This window comes from Rhinolophus sinicus, linkage group LG03 (genome assembly GCF_036562045.2).
Source record: "Rhinolophus sinicus isolate RSC01 linkage group LG03, ASM3656204v1, whole genome shotgun sequence".
Taxonomy (NCBI): Eukaryota; Metazoa; Chordata; class Mammalia; order Chiroptera; family Rhinolophidae; genus Rhinolophus; species Rhinolophus sinicus.
Window position 1 is genome coordinate 101997452 of NC_133753.1, and position 17793 is coordinate 102015244.

The 17793-nt window shown below is 46.4% G+C and overlaps 1 long non-coding RNA gene across 2 annotated transcripts; it reads left to right on the top strand.

Annotated features, from left to right (window-relative positions):
• The first annotated feature begins 2388 nt into the window (after window positions 1–2388).
• LOC109459983 (uncharacterized) lies at window positions 2389–12299 on the top strand. 2 transcript variants are annotated; one of them, XR_012494915.1, is made up of 5 exons: window positions 2389–2536; window positions 4572–4676; window positions 5694–5813; window positions 11228–11409; window positions 11953–12295. It is a non-coding gene; the product is annotated as an uncharacterized LOC109459983 (long non-coding RNA). The 2 variants fall into 2 exon arrangements; XR_012494914.1 differs by having other exon boundaries at window positions 4572–5813; window positions 11953–12299.
• Window positions 12300–17793: the final 5494 nt, after the last annotated feature.

Consider the following 17793-nt stretch of genomic DNA (forward strand, 5'->3'; position numbering starts at 1 on the left):
AGAGGGAAGGGAAGCAATGACATACACGCTAAGCAATTAAGACCCCCTACAAGATAAGAGACCTGTCTGAGTTTCGGTTTGGACCTCAGTTTTTTCATTCATAAAATAAGGAGGTTCGAATAGATGTTCAGGACTCCTTAGAGCTCCTGAATTTCCATAAAGCACAAAAGCATGCTGGTGAGCAATCTAAAAATGAGACTGTGGACATAAAAAGGGAAAGCAACCTCACAGGGTGATCTGATCATAAATTCCTAACTGGGCAGGTCACTGTGGTTAGTCACACCCCAGTCATATAACTTTTTGGTAAAAGATTTCTTTGCCTTAAGCAAAGCCCCGTCCATTGTGTCTGTGCATCTAGGTTAACACACCTTTGAAATACCAGAAGTATGAAGAGGGTATTAACCCTCAAGAGAGCACATAATCTTGTTAATTATCCTCCCACCTTTATGCCATCTTCATTATGTTTCCTTCTTAGTTTCAAATGCATAAAAGAAACTGCGAAATTGTATTCTCTGGAGCATTTGAGATCTTGGTCTCCGACATATGTCAGTTTGGCTCAAAAAAATTCTAAATGTTCTCTACAGTTTTGTACGTACCTTATGCCCACAAGATCAGCACGTGCAGACATAGCCCCCTGAGGCTCGATGAAGGAGCCCCGGGCTGGGTCCAGAAAGATGGGCAGGGTTTGATAAGGGAGAGGCAGTTGCAGTAATAAACATCCTTGTTGATGCTACGCTCTGGTTCATTTTGCTTTTCTTTCACTCATTGAACAACTATTTATTTTCACTCATTCTGTGCTAGACACTCTGCTAAGTGGTAGGGAAGGGGTATAAAAGTAGCAAAGACTTTCCCTGATTCCTAGGAGTTCGTGGTGTAATGGAGAGCTGACATGTCAACAAGCAATTACAGTGCAATTTGTACAGGGCAATGAGATAAGGATAGTCAAAATAACTAACTGCACTGCATAATGACATTTCAGTTAATGACTGACCACCTCATATAAGACTGTGGTCCCATAAGATGATAATGGAGCTGAAAAATTCTTACCGCCTAGTGACATCGAAGCCATGGTAATGTCATATGGCAACGCATTACACAAATACTTACCGCTGTGTTACAATTGCCTCCACTATTCAGTACAGTAACATACTGTACAAGTTTGTAACCTAGGAGCTGTAGGGGAACAGAATTTGTGACCTCAAAATATGTCTATTTGGCATAAGGATTATTTTACGCCGGTTAATTTTAAGAAACAGCAGACATGAGAGAAATCAAGTAGAAGTTACACTTTGTAAAAGACATTTACATTTGTAAGGGTGTCTCCCTGGCTGTACCAGGATGAGCCCCCATGACCTTATCTCTAGAAACTCTTATCAGTGCTGAAGGCAAAGACTTAAATCTGCAGAACCTGACCTTTGTTTTCTGTGCTTTTCCTGTAACCTCTCATAACTGACTCCTCCCACCCCACCACCACCACCACCACGACCACCACCATCACCATCTTCTTTTCTCTTCAGCTGAAAATGATATTTTAGATGAGGGTGTCTGCCATTTTGGTGAGTTACTCAGTTTTCCTGGGTCTCTCCTATGTATACATAAAGAGGTATACATTTTATTAAACTTTTGTGTTTTTCTCCTGTTAATCTTTTATTATGGGGATGTCTCTGCCAAGAACCCAGAAGGATAAAGGGAAAATTATTTTCCTCCCTTACAGAGCAATAGGCTATACCATATAGCCTAGCTGTGTAGTAGGCAAGACCATCTAGGTTTGTGTAAGTGCCTCTATAATAGTCACACAATGACGAAGTCGCCTAACGACATATTTCTCAGAATGTCTCCCTCTGGGTAAGCAGCACATGACTGTATTGCCTTATCACTGGAAAATGCATCTAGAGTGTTTCTCAATCCTGTGAGGTGAGGAAGACAGAATGATTCACATTTTCTAGGAAATGTAACGGAACAGAAAAAGAGTTCATCCCTCTCAGCGCACAGCAGAGCCAAACAGTGAACACCGACAACTGCAGTGGAGAAATTAGAGTGGCTTTATTGCTAACACCACACAAGGGGAATGAAAAGCTATTGCTCAAAACCCAAACTCCTCAGTGGCTTACAATTGGAAGGTTTTAAGGCATCAGGGGAACAGGTATGCGGAAATGATGGATAAAGTGACCTAAGATGGTTCCCTGCCACGTGGAACTGACCTAAAATGGTGGCCAGAGCAGACAGAGAAGTCCCCAGCCTAAGCCCCAGCCCACTTCCACATACCCCCCTCCAAGCCACACCCCGAGCCAATCACCAGACGACACCTACCCCTTCCCCGACTCAAGGAAGTCCCCAACCCATAAAAACCTGCTCAAAACCTTGCTAGGGGCTCAGTCTTTGGGGAAAGATCCCAGTGAGCCTGCTGGCGAAATAAAGCTGACTCTCCTAACTCTCTGAGCACTGCTTGGGTTCTTTCCCATCCTGGTATCCGTAACAGAAGGGCTCGCTGTCCGGCACATTTTAATTGGAGGAGCTTGGAACGTGACCATTTATGGTAAGGGGGTTTCAGCTCCGGATCTTCCTAGGCAACAGAACCCTTCACTTCTGAAAGGCTCTGGTGTTCAAGTTCTGGTCATGTCCGGATCCTTTGGTTCCATGGGGAGGGCTAGACTTCGGTTCTGGGTGCAGCTGTTGGACAGGGGGTGGGGGTGGGGGGCACATGTGCTGCACTGTCTCTGTAACATAACTCAAGGACTGTATTAATCACCGATCTGCTTTAAAAGAGCTGAACCAGCGTTAAGCTGGTCCATGTGACTTGTGTGCTGTTTCAGAAACAGGTGGAGACACGAAGTGAGGTCACACTGTTGTGAGTGGTGGAACATGGGCTATCATCAGTTTCTCTTGATCCACATCCTGTGGTTTTGTCCACTTCCTCATGCTGTTTACAACAATATGACCTCACAAGGCAGCTACAAAATTGAAAATCTCAGCCCTCAGACAAGAACATCAGAAAAATCCTCCTTTACTCTTTACTAATTAGGAAACAAACAAATTGCTTGGTCCCTTGAGGGAAATCCTGGGCTACTTGGATAGCATATTCTCCCAAAGTGACTGCCAGGGGCTGGTGTACTTGCACTGTCTCACAGTTGCTGGCTCTCCAGAACCGCTCAGACTCGCCCCAGGCAGATGGGACTCTCAGGAGACACGTACCCCTCCCTGCTGAGTCTCTGACATCAGCAGTAAGTCACTTATTCTCCAGCTCCATTTGGTCAAAAAAGGAGCCGTGAATATCCAGGTGGTTGATGTCCCCCAAGGAAACTTCTGGAAGGGCCTCTCAGGGCTCCTTCAACTCTGGACCTTTAAGTCTCAAAATCCCAATTTTTTTTGTCCTGGTTTTAGCTCAGTCACTCCAACTTTGGAGGCCTTGGTTTCTTTAACTTATAATGATCCCACTGACTTTTACGTAATTTAAAAAGTGATAAAGCGCTCTCACATCCCCTTTATTTATTTATTTATTTATTTATTTATTTATTTTCATTATTTACAACTCCATTAGTGCTTTTCCCCCCTCCAATTTAGAGATAAAAAATTTAAGGCTCCAAAAATTTATAAGTAGCTCAAGTGGCAGAACTCAAATTCAATAAATACTTTATTTGTTCATTCAGTAAACATTATTGCAAACGACTGGGTGGTCAGATGCTATTTGAGAATACAAAGACCAACCAAAATCATGGCCCCTCTAGTGGTAGTCACACTCTAGCAATAAATATAGACGTAGTTTTATGTTCTGATACAATGAGGTAGAAAATTGGGGAAGGAAAGAACAGTGATTGAATGACTTCGATATGTTAGGTCCTTCCTGCATAAAGAGCTTTTGTCACAACTTCCTTTGAGATCAGTCAGGATAAATTAAGTTATGCTGCAGAATGAATAAGCCCAAATCTCAGTTTATGTCCCACTTATACTACAAGTCCAACACGGTGGGCAGGAAGCTTTGCTCACATAGTCACTCAGGGATCCAGGCCAACAGAGGTCAAAAGAACTCTGAACCAGCAGCTAAATGTTGAGGCCCACAGGGATACCTGTCAATTCCACTCATAATTCATTGTACAGATCTAGCTACAAAGCTTCAGTCAACCACCAAGGGGCCTGGAAGTTCAATCTTCACTGTGACCACAAAGAATGGAAAAACAATAATTAGTGGGGACTCAAGTCACGTAGAAAAAGCTAAGTGTTATCTATAGCAAGCCGTTCCACTTCAGCAGATCCTGCATCTATGGGAACTCCTTTACAAACCTGTAAGATGTGGGTAACTGATAGACGTGGATTTTCTTCCATCGATAGCGGTTCAAGTGCTCTCCCTTCTCTGTGGAAAAACAAATTTGCCTCTATTTGCATATTCATTTTAATATTCCTGATCTATAAAAGTGTCTGTTTTTTAGATTCTCTTTTGGACTAGTTGTAACATCTGCCCAGTTCCTTCATTATGAGTAAAATAAAATCTTTAACATGTGTTTTTACTTTTATACCTGCATGAGAGTCATGATTTTGCCTTTTTCTGAAAAGTGTCTTCCAATTATGCACTTTAGAGATGAGGAAAGAGATTCTGAGAAGCAACTTGCCGAAAATCACCCAGCTAATGAGTGGCAGAGGTGGGAATCCCAACCCCTTCCATTCCACCTTGAAGGCAGAGGGTAGGTAGGGCTCATTCACTTTCAGGGTCCAAGAAGCCTGGGTGTTTAAGCTAATTTCTGACAAATGAGCAGCGCTTCTGCAAGCATAAAAGGGCGTTTCACACAGAGGCAAGAGCATGTGCAGAAGCACCAGGAGTGGAAAGGTGAGTGCATTTGTAGGACCGGAAGGAGCACAGCAGAGGAGAGGCCGGAGGGGAGCTGAAAGTGAGGGCTGGAACTGTGAAACCCTCATACACCACGACCAGTATGCCTGGATTCAGCTGTGTGAGCAATAGGAAACCCTCTATAGAGCTTAAGCAGGAAAAGTAAATGATCATATCTGGGTTTTAGGAAATCATGTTTGACATTTGTGTGGAGAACAGGATGGGGCACACGATCAAAAGTAGGGATATATAGCCGCACTAGTCACAATAGCCAGAAGGTAGAAACAACCCAAATATCCATCAACCAGTGAATGGACAACCAAAATGTTGTCTATCTGTACAATGGAATATTATTCAGCCTTCAAAAGGATACATGCTGATATATGCTACAACATGGTAAACCCTGAGAATATTATGCTAAGTGAAAGAAGCCAGACAAAAAAAATGCCAAATATTCCACTTATAAGAGGCACCTAGACTAGGCAAATTCATAGAGAAAGAAAGTAGAATAGAGGTGGTAGGAGGTTAGTATGCAGGGAGGTATTGTTTAATGGGTACAGAGTTTTCTGTTTGGTTTGATGGAAAAGTTCTGGAAATGGATAGTGGTGGTGGGTGTCCAACATTGGGAATGTACTTTGTTGACTGAAAAGTAATATAGACTAGGTGTTTTGTCACCAAGAAGGATTTATTTGGGAAAAAGAAAGGGTTGTAACCCAGTGCGTGCAGACGTGGCAAGCCACAAGCACACCCTGGCCTGGGTGCCAAGATGGAGGGGTATTTATAGAAGGGAAGGGGAAGTTAAGGGAAGGGGAAGTTAGAACCACAGAGCTTTATTGTAAACAGAGATTTCCTCGTGTTGGGTTCTCGAGATTAGAGCGCAAGAACTTCCAGGAGCCCTCACTCCTCCCTTCGACCCTCCCTGATGATTATATTTGCTTCAAGTTCCAGTTCATCTTTCTCAACGTTATGCGGCTGAATTGTACACTAAAAAACGGTAAGTTTTATGTTATGTGTATTTTACCACAATAAAAAATTAGTGGGCCGGCCCGGTGGCTCAGGCGGTTAGAGCTCCATGCTCCTAACTCCGAAGGCTGCCGGTTCGATTCCCACATGGGCCAGTGGGCTCTCAACCACAAGGTTGCCAGTTCAATTCCTCGAGTCCTGCAAGGGATGGTGGGCTCTGCCCCCTGCAACTAAGATTGAACACGGCACCTTGAGCTGAGCTGCCTCCCGGATGGCTCAGTTGTTGGTTGGAGCGTGGGCTCTCAACCACAAGGTTGCCAGTTCAATTCCTCGACTCCCACAAGGGATGGTGGGCTGTGCCCCCTGCAACTAGCAATGGCAACTGGACCTGGAGCTGAGCTGCGCCCTCCACAACTAAGAATGAAAGAACAACAACTTGAAGCTGAACAGCACCCTCCGCAACCGAGATTGAAAGGACAACAACTTGACTTGGAAAAAAAGCCCTGGAAGAACACACTGTTCCCCAATAAAGTCCTGTTTTCCTTCCCCAATAAAATCTTAAAAAAAAAAATTAGTGTTTTTTTTTTTAAGGCAGGGAGATGCTATACAGTCCATGCGAGCATTTCCCAGAGCCCCAAGCAGACAGGACAGGAGGAGTGGGGAGAGGTGAACCCTTGAGTCACCCAGGACTCAAATCCAGAAGCTGCTCTTCCCACCAGGGCCCTTTCCAGGGCTCATGTGCTTTGATTTTATTCTAAAATTCTGTTTCTATTATGTTACCCTATGAATAATTTAATACCTCTTTGATATGGCGCCTGGGCCAACATCTGATGCATAGTAAACTCTTAATACCAATGTATTGGAGGATGGATGGAATTTAAAAAAAGAACAGAACTCCACAGCAGTGGCTGTCCATGGACACAAGGGGCGGAGGGGCATCTTAGAATCACTGGGAAGCTTTTTTTAAAAAAAAATTTTTATTGGGGAATATTGGGGAACAGTGTGTTTCTCCAGGGCCCATCAGCTCCAAGTCGTTGTCCTTCAATCTAGTTGTGGAGGGCGCAGCTCACTGGCCCATGTGGGGATCGATCCGGCAACCCTTTGTTCAGAGCTCGCACTCTAACCAACTGAGCCATCCGGCCGGCCGAAGCTTTTTCTAAATAAACTTGCTCCTACCCTTCAGTGAATCCTCTTTAGCCCCCACGCCCAAATTCCAATATACTCTGAGGTGGATGGAAGCTGAGGAGGATTCCTGGCAGGTAAGGAACCCAGCTATATTTGGGGCTAAGTAGACACCGGGACTCTAAAACAGTGAAGTAGGAGGCAAGGATTGCCAAAGGGGTTGGGTCCTCAGAAGCCAGTCACTCTTTCTTTTCCTCCACCTCCCTGCTCTCGTTGCCAATGACCTTGCCTCCTCCATTATTCATCCACTGTTTTAGCTGAAGCTGACTCCATGGGTCCATTAAGGCTCTCCTGGGGCAGTCAGGCATCCACCGAGTGCATTAGAGCAGGCGAGGAGGCACCAGGGGCCAGCTCGCTGAGCTGCCCCGCTGCCTGTCTGGGAGCAGCTGGCTTGCTGCCTCCACCCGTCCTCCTCCTCCCAACCAGCAACCTCAGCAAATTCAAGGTAGTCGATTAAGGACATCTCTTCACCAAGCAGTTTCCTGGGCCCCAGTGTCCTTCGCAATAATTCCTCCCCCGTGTGAAGCCATTTCCTCACACACAGACCGTCTGCATGTCACAGGCAGCATAGCAGGTGCCTGAGAGCGGGGCTTGGACGCAGCTGCCTGGGCTTGGATCCTAGTGCCACCACTTATCAGGCTAGGGATCTGAGATAAGTTCCTGGACTTGAACCCTCCATTAACCCCAGTTTCCTTATGAGTAAAGGGAGATTGTAGTGATACTGAGCTCACGGGGTTGCTCTGAGGGCTAAATGAGATAACAGAGAACTCAGAGCACAGTGCCTGATATATACTAAATGAGGAACAGATGTCAGTTGCTGCTGCTGCTTCTCATTGTGTTTATTATTGTTACAATGAGAACGTTGGACAACGTGATCTCAGGGTCCTCTTGGGTGCTAATATTTTGTTCATTCATTAAATAAATATCTATTGAGCAAGCGTTACATGCAAATCACTTCTAGATGCCAAGGAGAGAGCAGTGAATAAGAAAAATCTCACAGAGATCACATTTTAGTGGGGGAGATGAACGATAAGCAATAATCGTAACAAATAAATAAACTGGATAATATGTTAGAAGGTAAGAGCTGTGAAAGAAATTGAAGGAGGTAAGGGGCTCAGGGAGTGGTGGAGGGCTGGTCAGGAAAAGCTACATTTAGAAGTTGACATCTGAGCAAAGCCTTGAAGGAGGTGAGGACGCGAGCCTGCAGTTATGGGCAGGAAGTGTTCCAAGCAGCAGCACTAGCCGTGCAAAGGGCCTGAGGTAGAAGTGCGCCTTGCTTGGTTAGAGGAGACAGTGTAACGAGGAGTCAACGCAGGGACATCAGAGAGATCATGGAATCGAAGAGTGTCAGCCTTGTGGCTTCTTGTCAGGACTTTGGCTTTCATGAAGAGAAGCGTGTGGTGGCTGTGGGTGGGGGGACAATGAAATGACAGTAGACTCAAAGGGTTGCAGGCCCCAGCAAACTGGAGTCAGGGTACTAGAAGAGGAACATGGAAAGACAGGAGGTGGTGGCCAGTGAGAAAGAAGCACAAAAGTGAGCTATTGGTGTCTATGAGGTCAAGGGCATGAACTTGGGCGTAAGTGACTGAGATAGGATGGAGAACAAGGAACTGAGAGGCCAGGGGGTGGGAGGATCATCTATGTGCACGTGGAAATCACCAGGAATCAAAACAGGAATAATGCTGGCAAGACAGGCAGTGAGCCAGGAAGCTAAAATCATCACGTTTTTAAATGTAGGCTTTATTATTACTCAGGTATGGCAAGGCTAACAGATCAGGAGACAATTGCCATTCACAAGGTAGTTTGTTACTCACGGATCCCAAGAGAAAGGGGCATGCCACAGCACACAGGGCCACACGAGGGAGCACCGGGCTGTCAGGAGGCCGAGGGAGGAGGGGAGAACGTGGGCAAGAGCCGCTATTGTGGTTTCCGTAGGAAGGAACAGGCAAGGTAGGGCAGGTGGGTTTAGGACTGGCTAGTGCGAGTAATTTCAGTGGGAAATGGGCCGTGGGGTGGCTGTCCCTCGTTGTCTGGTACCTGGCTATGGGGTGATTAGGGCAGGTGGACAGTGGCCCTGTGTGTGAGAGCCCATAATGGAGGGGCTGGGGTACGGACTCTGGGATTGCTTTGAATGTGAAAGGCATGCTCACAGGTGAGTTGTTCACTATCTCTAGGAATTAGCTATCCCAGAGAGGGACCATCCATCCAAGGTCAGCAAGGTCCCAAGATGGCAAAGCATCAGAAAATAAAAGGCACGCTCAATACTGTCATGAAGTGAGGGGGGCGGTCAGCAAGTGGCGTAGACGATGAGGGGTGCTGGCCGCATAGCTGATGCCAAGAGCAGAGGCTGAAGGTTTGAAGGAAGGAGGCAGGGGAGGCGGTGTGGGAGCAGCCCCGAGGAGCTCAAGACGCCTGTCCCGTCTCCAGGTGACAGGGCATGGGAGAAAGAGGCAGCCCCCCCTGAGAGAACTGTAAAGCCACAACCCTGAATGGAGAGCCAGGTTCCATTAGCAAGAAGGTGACAGAAGGCTGAGGGAAGGCTGAGGGTCTGAGCAGTTTTGCTGATGTTGGACATATGTTCCAGAGCGTACAGTAGAGAAGGTTCTAGAATTGGGAAGGAGTAGGACATGGGGACAAGATGGGTACGGGCAGAGCTGTGTGGGGATTACAGCAGGGAGGAGAGGTGTGACCTGGGGTCTGGGCTTCTTGGGGCTCCTCCCATAACAGGGACCAGTGTGATGAGTCCTGGTGTAGCCAAGCAGATAGTGGGGCAAGACCAGTGTGGGGTAGGTGGCCAGCGGTGGGAGGTGTGGTTTGGTTTCCCTGTGTGGGTCCTGACAGGGGAGGGCGGATTTACTCCTCCTGGGCAGGGCTGTCTTTGGGCCCCTCTTGGTCAAGGCAGATCAAGGTTGCCATTTACTCCTAGTGAGCAAGACTCCCTCCTGGCCCTCAAGGGAGTTGAGCCCCAGGGAAGCCACAATGGACTCTGAGAAGATCAGATTCCTCTTGACCTCTGTTAAGGGAGAGTTAGGGGCCTGGAATGGGAGGGCCGGAAGCGTGGAGATGGGGGATGTTCTATCCCAGGATTTCACAGATACATCTTGATTTCAACTTCTAGCAGCAGGGCTCCTGGCTACACGGGGTCTGAGTCTCTGGGGATGGTGACAGAGATGTGTGCCTTTTCTGTCAGGAGAGCATCTGGCTGCCCTGCGGGATGCTGCTCCCTGCTCTCTGAAGGTCAAGAACGTTCTCCTTAGCATCTAATTGCATGTGAAGCATTTTGAAAACCATTGTCACAGTGGTGTTCAAATCTTTTTTTTTAATCCAGGGAAACTTTTTTCAAAAATCTTATATGGAACCTCAATATAAAAACCAAGTAAAACCGAGATTTATGTTACATTTTCAAATGTATAAGTGAAATTTATAAGTTAAATGAGTACCACATCAATCAACGATCTCACAGATGTCAAAATGTGGTATGTAATACATTTGGGGGAGGTGTTGCTTTTGGCCATTGCTTTTCACAGGTTAAAAATATATCATTTAAATGAAATTCAAACAAAATGTTTGTAGACTACCTGGGGCTTCCAGAGGACACTGAATTGAAAATGCTGCCTCTGGGAAGTGAGAGTCAGAGAGGCTAGGAGGGGAGTGGGGACAAGAGGAGAGGAGAAGGAGAAGGAGGAAACTGCTTTGTTTGGTTATTAGCCTTAGAGAAATGTTTGATATTTTAAAACTCTATACAACTTTGATTAAAAATTTTAAAAAGGGAAAAGAACAAAGATAAGTGCAGCATTATTTCCTTGGATCCAAAAGTTTACTGAGGTAGGAGTTAGTTAAATCCCCACTTTACAGATAAGGAAGTTGGGGGTCAAAGAGGTTAAGCGATTAGTACATAGAAAGTGGGTCTGGCACTTGGCCCCAGGTTGGCTGATTCCAAAGTCTGTGCTTTTTCCAGTTGCATGGCCTCACTGTCAGAGGGAGAAATGGCCAGCTGCCTGGGGCACTGGACGCTGGGAATTTTCCAGACCCAATATGCCCTTTCTTGTCTCTCACTGTTACCTGAAAGTCCTTTAAGAGAAAGCAGAATCTCCCACCCAACAGGCATCATGAAAGCAAGTAACTCTCATCTGACACTCACTGGCTGCTTTTTGGGGAGTTCCTCGTTCGTGTTTTAAGCCTCTGAGCTCCCTACGTAGAAATAGCAGACGTCTGTTGTACTTGGACCCTTTTCTCTTCTCAACAGCATCCCTCTCCCAACAGGAACAGCTTTGGAGAGAAAGTAAACCCATGTGCCTGCCCATTAAGACAGAAACCTGCCGAAGGGATGCCGTGCTTCCTCTCACTGTCCTGCTCATCTGACCAAAGTTCAGATACTCTCTCCCAAGAATTCGAATCTCGAGCAAGCGCATGAAGGCTGAAGAAGGCCTGGATCGACCCGTCAGGTAGTTTCTGCTATAAGAGCTTTCGTGTGGCTCCAGCTTCTGCACTGTATTAGTTATCTACTGTTACTGCAATAAATATCTGTTACCTCACAGTCAGGAGTTTGACAATAGCTTAGTTAGGTATTTCCAGCTTAGGGATTTTCATGTGGTTTCACTCAGCGTGCCAGCAGGAGCTGCAGTCATCTGACGGCTTGAACATGTCTGCAGGGTCTGCTTCCGAGTTGACGTATTCACATAGGTGGCTGTTGGCTGGAGTTCTTAGTCCCTTGCCATGTGGGCCTCTCCGTAGGCTGCTTGAGTGTCCTCATGACATGGCCTTTTGTCACATAGTCTCTGAAGTCACACACCATCACTCTGCTTTAGTCTAATCATTAAAAGTGAGTCCCTAGGTCCAGCCCTCATTCAAAAGAAGAAGTATTAGGTAGAAATTAGAAAATGTAGCAGAAGGAGGAGGGTGGGAGGGGTCCTTAGTACCTACAGGAAAAGCTCATAACTAGCTTAGATTAACTGCTTCCAGCCACATATCTGTTTTTACAACAACAGATGAGGAGCGGGTCCGGAGCAAGATAAGGATCTGAGTCAACAGACCTCCACCCATCCTAGGAGGTCCAGCCCTGCAGTGGAAGAGCAGGCACTGCCTTTCCTGCCAAATCAATATGGAACTCCTTCACCCCACCCAGCAGACTATAAGTCCTGGAGACAAGGGCTCTCTCTCTCTCTGGCCCTCCAGCTCTCTTGTCCTCTCTCTCTCTCCCCCTTCTCTCCCCCCTCTCTCTTCCCCTTTCTCTCTCTCTCTCTCTCTCTCTCTCTCTCTCTCTCTCTCTCTCTCTCTCTCTCTCTCCTTCCTTCCCTCCCTCTTCCTCTCTTCTCCTCTCCCCCACCATCCCTTCTCTTCCCTGAGAACATATCACTAATATCAGGGACCTAGGCTTGTCTCTCCCTCTCTCTCCTCTCCCCCACCATCCCTTCTCTTCCCTGAGAACATATCACTAATATCAGGGACCTAGGCTTGTCTCTCCCTCTCTCTCCCTCTCCCCCACCTCACCAGGCCCCTTCTCTTCCCTGAGAACGTATCACTAATAAACCTGCTTGCATATTTATCAGCTTGCTCGCCTTTGACTCTTCACTGCATCGGCAAGAAGAACCGAGACTCCTGTAACAAGAGAATTAGGTTTCACCCGTTGAAGGGAGGAGAATTACAGATTTCGTGAGCCTGTTTTGAAATCACTACATGAGTCCTTTGGAGCTGTATGGTTCCCCTGTTGACAAGCCTTATTCTCCCCGCGTGCCCTGCTGTCACAGCAGAGCTGGCTTTGCTCCACGGGACCAGGACCTGTGTGTGCCATCGCACAAGGTTTGGCACTTGGAAAGGTCCCACACTACTGTTTTTGTCTTGAAATTCTTAGTGGTTTTTGAATGAGGGACCCTGCGTTTTCATTTTGTACTGGCCTTTCCAAATTATGTTAACTAGTCCTGCCAGATTCCCTTGTGTTTGAATTAGCCAGAATTTATTTATTTACTTATTTATTTCCTTCCTTCTTCCTTCCTCCTCTCTCTTTCCTTTCTTTTCCTTCCTTCCTTCCTTTTTCTTTCTCTTTTCTTCTTCTTCTTCTTTTTTTTTTTTTTGCTTGCTACCAAGGTCCTGTGATGCACTACCTTTTTCCATCTATATTTATGCACTGTAGATCTGCATATAGCAGGCACTCAGCCAGTGTTTTTCGGTTAATGGAAACTGACACAATTGTAAATTACATACCAGATCCTAAGTACAGTTTCTGACTATATGTAAGGGCGAGGATGGTATCTTCTGTGGGCTTCATGCGTGCTATCTGGACCTGGATGGTAATTGGTCACTAACTATTGAACCGAAAGAAAGCAGGTCAACAAGGAAGATAACCCACAGGTATGTAATTCCGAAGTTCATGCTCTTTGCTCTACACTATTCTGTTTCATCACGTGATTCGTATTGGTTTTGAATTTGTGGCATTTGTGTGTCTATGACCCTATATTACTTGCCAGGCTAACAATGTTTTGCCACCAGACTGCAATTGTCATGCAGGCCAGGACCATGTCTGTCCCTTTGCTTGTGTAGTGTCATGTGGGGACTCAGCTCCCGCTCCCCGCACAAGAACGCAAGATAAGGTGAGGCCAAAAAGGAACACCCACAGAGCCATGGGTAGGGGAGTCACACCACTGTATTCTCACTGGCGGCTGGGTTGGAGACACAGGAAGCAGGAGCCACACAATCCGCAATCCACTCTCTGCTTCTCTGCCAACCAACCAACCCCACTTGCTGGCTGCACGCCATGCTTGCGAGCTTAGCCATGGCAGCTACACTAGTGGCCGAAAACCGGCAACAGGGGATGGCCACCCAGCCACAGCAGATGACCATCTGATTACAGCTGATGGCCATCTAATAACCGAGCCAATACCTCTCCACGCAAGGCGGAGAGCCTGGAAACCGCTCTCCGGGACTCCGTCCCCACATGTAGCCCTCATGCCTGGTACAAAATCAGCCAAAGACATTCGTTGAATGAATTATAGATGGGATCGAAGCCACAGGAAAAGTGTCAAGATGAAAACACAAGCAAAAGTCTGCTCTCCTGTGTTTCTCAACTGAACACATTTGTACAAGTGTGTAAATCCCTGCAAGAGGAGGTGAAATTCTGCATTAGAGGGAGAGGGTTAAGGTTGTACCATGTTTCCCCAAAAATAAGACCTAGCCAGAAAATCAGCTCTAATGCGTCTTTTGGAGCAAAAATTAAGACCTATAATAGAAGACCAGGTCTTATCTAACATAATATAATATAAGACCAGGTCTTATATTAATTTTTGCTCCAAAAGATGCATTAGAACTGATGGTCTGGCTAGGTCTTATTTTCAGGGAAACATGGTAGATGGGGGTGGATTAGTCTGCTTGCCTGCCAGAACAAAGTGACTTAAATAACATAAATTTGTTTTCTCATAGTTTTGGAGGCTAGAAGTCCAAGATCAAGGTGTCAGCAGGGTTGGTTCTTTCTGAGGCCTTTGTCCATGGTTGGTAGATGGCCATCTTATCCCTGTGTCTTCACATGGTCTTCCTTCTGTGTGTATCTGTCCTAATCTCTCTTCTTATAAAAACAGCTGTCATATTGGATTAGGGCCCACCCTACTGACCTTATTTAAACTTAATTACCTCTTTAAAGACCCCATCTCCAAATATAATCACATTGTGAGGAACTAGGGGTTAAGATGGGAGGGGGTTTGGGGGCTGGGTGAGAAAGGTGAAGGGATTAAGAAATACAAATCGGTAGTTACAGGATAGTCACAGAGATGTAAAGTACAGCATAGGGAATATATATAGTCAATAATATGGTAATAACTATGTATAGTGCCAGGTTGCTATTAGACTAATCAAGGCAATCACTTAGTGGATTATACAAATGTCTAACCCACTGTGCTGTATACCTGAATATAAAATTCTATTGAATGTCAACTGTAATTCAAAAAAAGAAAGAAATGTACCTTTGTTTTTCTATAACTGAACTGGAACTCTCCTTTGAGCTCCTGGTCTTCCAGAAGGCAGAGCTCCTAGCCAGTACTTCAGGGTCTCATGGTGCCTCTCTCCAGGGGGCTCTTAGGGTGCTAAGGAATGTGGGGGTGGGGCACCAGGCCCTTGGTTGTCATCATCCATCCACACTGACACCCCCAAGACCTCCTTGTGTCCTCCATGCCCTCAGAGCCTGGTTCCTACAGGACACTGCCATGTCCACCTTTGGGGGCTCTCTCAGGCCTCTCCCTGCCAGCGTAATGGGTCTCCGGGACCTTATTGCTGCACTGGGACCCACTAGGAAAAGGAGAATGTAGATTCCCTCTGCCCTGGATTCTCCAGACCTTTCACTACCCAAACTCAGCCCAAGGAGCCAGGATAAAGAGCCCATTTGGAAGAACCAGACTGGTGTCTAAGCGCTCTGCACTCCTGTCTCTCCCCAAACCCTTGGTCAGAGAACTTTCCCTGGTCTGGGCATGGAGTTGCCTGACCCTTCCTCTAATCTTTTCAATCTATTGTTTACCGCATAATTGTACCTCCCAGGCTTTTGAAACTCAAACCCTAGGCTTCTGTAACCACAAAGCATTTCTTTCTGCTTTTCTGCTTTATCTCTCTTCCTCTGAGGCAGTAAAAGACACTGGGAAATGTCAAAGGGAAAAGGAATTGGGGCTGGGGGTAGGGAGGGGGGACCTCAGTGACATATCTCAAAATATTACACTGCCACACCTGTATTCACAAATTTCTCCCTTCAGGGAACATTGCTTCTAATTTTGCTCTGGGCGATCTCACATCCAGTTTGGATGGCCCTTGCCTCCTCCTTTTCAGGAAGTGACACCGGGTCCGTTTCGGAATCGCACTGCTAGACGGGGAGCCTCAGCTGCGCTGCAGAATTCCTCTCCCAAACGCATTCCTCTCTGGACACAACCTAACATTTTCCCACCTTGTCTTCTTTCTCATAGCACTGGACTCCACTCTGTTCTCTGCAACTCTCATTCCTCCACCCCACCTCATCTTTCTATTTCTCTGCCCCTCCGCATTTCTCCACAGAGCCTTTTACCTTCCTTTTCCCTGACACATGTGTTGGAGTAGTGCCACTGTGCTGTAGTGACTACTTCCCCTGCTCATACTTAATTCATGTCTCAACTCACTGCATTTTAGCATCTGTGTAGTAAAGAGCTGTCCTCACGCAAAGAGAGGGCTGGCTTTGCCTTCAGCTCTGGGGCGGTGAGCTCAAAGTCCTTGCAATGTCCTGATAAAAGTGTCTTTGTTTACCTGTGGGCTTTGGGTCATACAGTATTGCCTAACCTTTGGAGGAGCTGGAGACTAAAAGTCAACCACACAGATGACCACCATGTCTGCGATGGAGCCCCAATAAAATGCTGCACACAAGGCTTGGATGAGCTTCCTGGGTTGGCAATACTCCAAGCATGTTGTCACACGTTATCGATGGGAGAAGCTAGTAAGTGTCCACAACTTCACTGGGAGGGGACAACTGAAAGCTCCAAGTATGGAACCCTCTTGGACTCGGCCCCATGCATCTCTTTCCTTGGCAGATTTTAATCTATACCCTTTTGCTCTAATAAAATGTAATCATGAGTATAACAGCTTTCAGTGAGAGAGTTCTGTGAGTCCCACTAGTGAATTACCAAACCTTGGAGACCCTGGAACTTTGCAGCATCCATTCATTTACTTAAACTGCTCTCCCAGAGGCCACTTTCTGGGTCCTCTCCTCAGTGGCCTTTGACACTTATATCGACTCCCTTTTTTCTTGCAATGCTCTCCTTCCTGGGCTCTGAAGACACTGAAATCTGCTGGCATCCCTTCTACTTCTAAGTCTTCATTTTCAGTCTCTATTTCGTTTCCTCAGTCTCATTCAGCTTCTTTTCTGTATCCATCTTTTTGTGTGTTTGCTTCTTATCACTTGTCCACATGATAACTAAACACAATAGAGCTGGAGGTCAGACACAGATCCCTGTCACTTCAAATCCCTGACTTGGCCCCTACACTGTGCTCTTGTTCCTTATTTGTCCTGACCTGTGTGAATAATTCAAAACCGGTCAGCTTTAAAAATGTACACTTGGCATATTCTAGATACAGGTCCTTTATTGAATAAATGTTTACAAATATTTTCTCCCAGTGTGTGGCTGCTCCAAGTTTCTGTCTGGATCCCCCTTCTTCCCACATCGAGGCCCACAGCCGTCCCCTCATCTCTGTGAGGGTCGTACTCACCTTACAGCTACAGCCCTGATAGTCCTTCTGACGTTCCAATAGCGTGATGGACAGCTCTGTGTGGCATTTGAACCTTGGTGTGTCCACAGATGAACTTGTTATCTTTCCCTCAAAGGATTCCTCATCCTGGTCGATGGCATTATTTAACTAGTGCAGGACGAGATCAGCTTTCCCTGCAGACACTTGACCTGGTCCATCACCAGGGTCAATTCTGTGCTGTCTGCCCACTGGCTACAGGCTGCCTGTCTGGCTTTGGCTTGGATTCCCATAATGGCTTAGCTCCTGTCTCCCTGGCTTCTGACTTGATATAGCCTCTGACTCCACTTTCAGGTTTTGCCTTAGATCCCAATTCAACCAGGATAGGTGCCCCATTCTCTTACCGGAAGGTGGGCTCTTCTCAGCGCGGTGTCTAGGTTCTTGGTGTCTCGAGCAAAGAATTGAACAAGATACCAAGATACAGTGGTGAAAAAGCAGTTCATTAGAAGAGATAGTACACTCTAAGGAAATAGAAGTGGGCCCTAGCAGAAAGCTGTGGCTCAAGGGCCATTATTAAAAGGGATAATACACTCCAAAGAATTTGGAGTGGGCTGAGCAAAAGAAGAGGCTCAAAAAAGGGCTGACTGGCA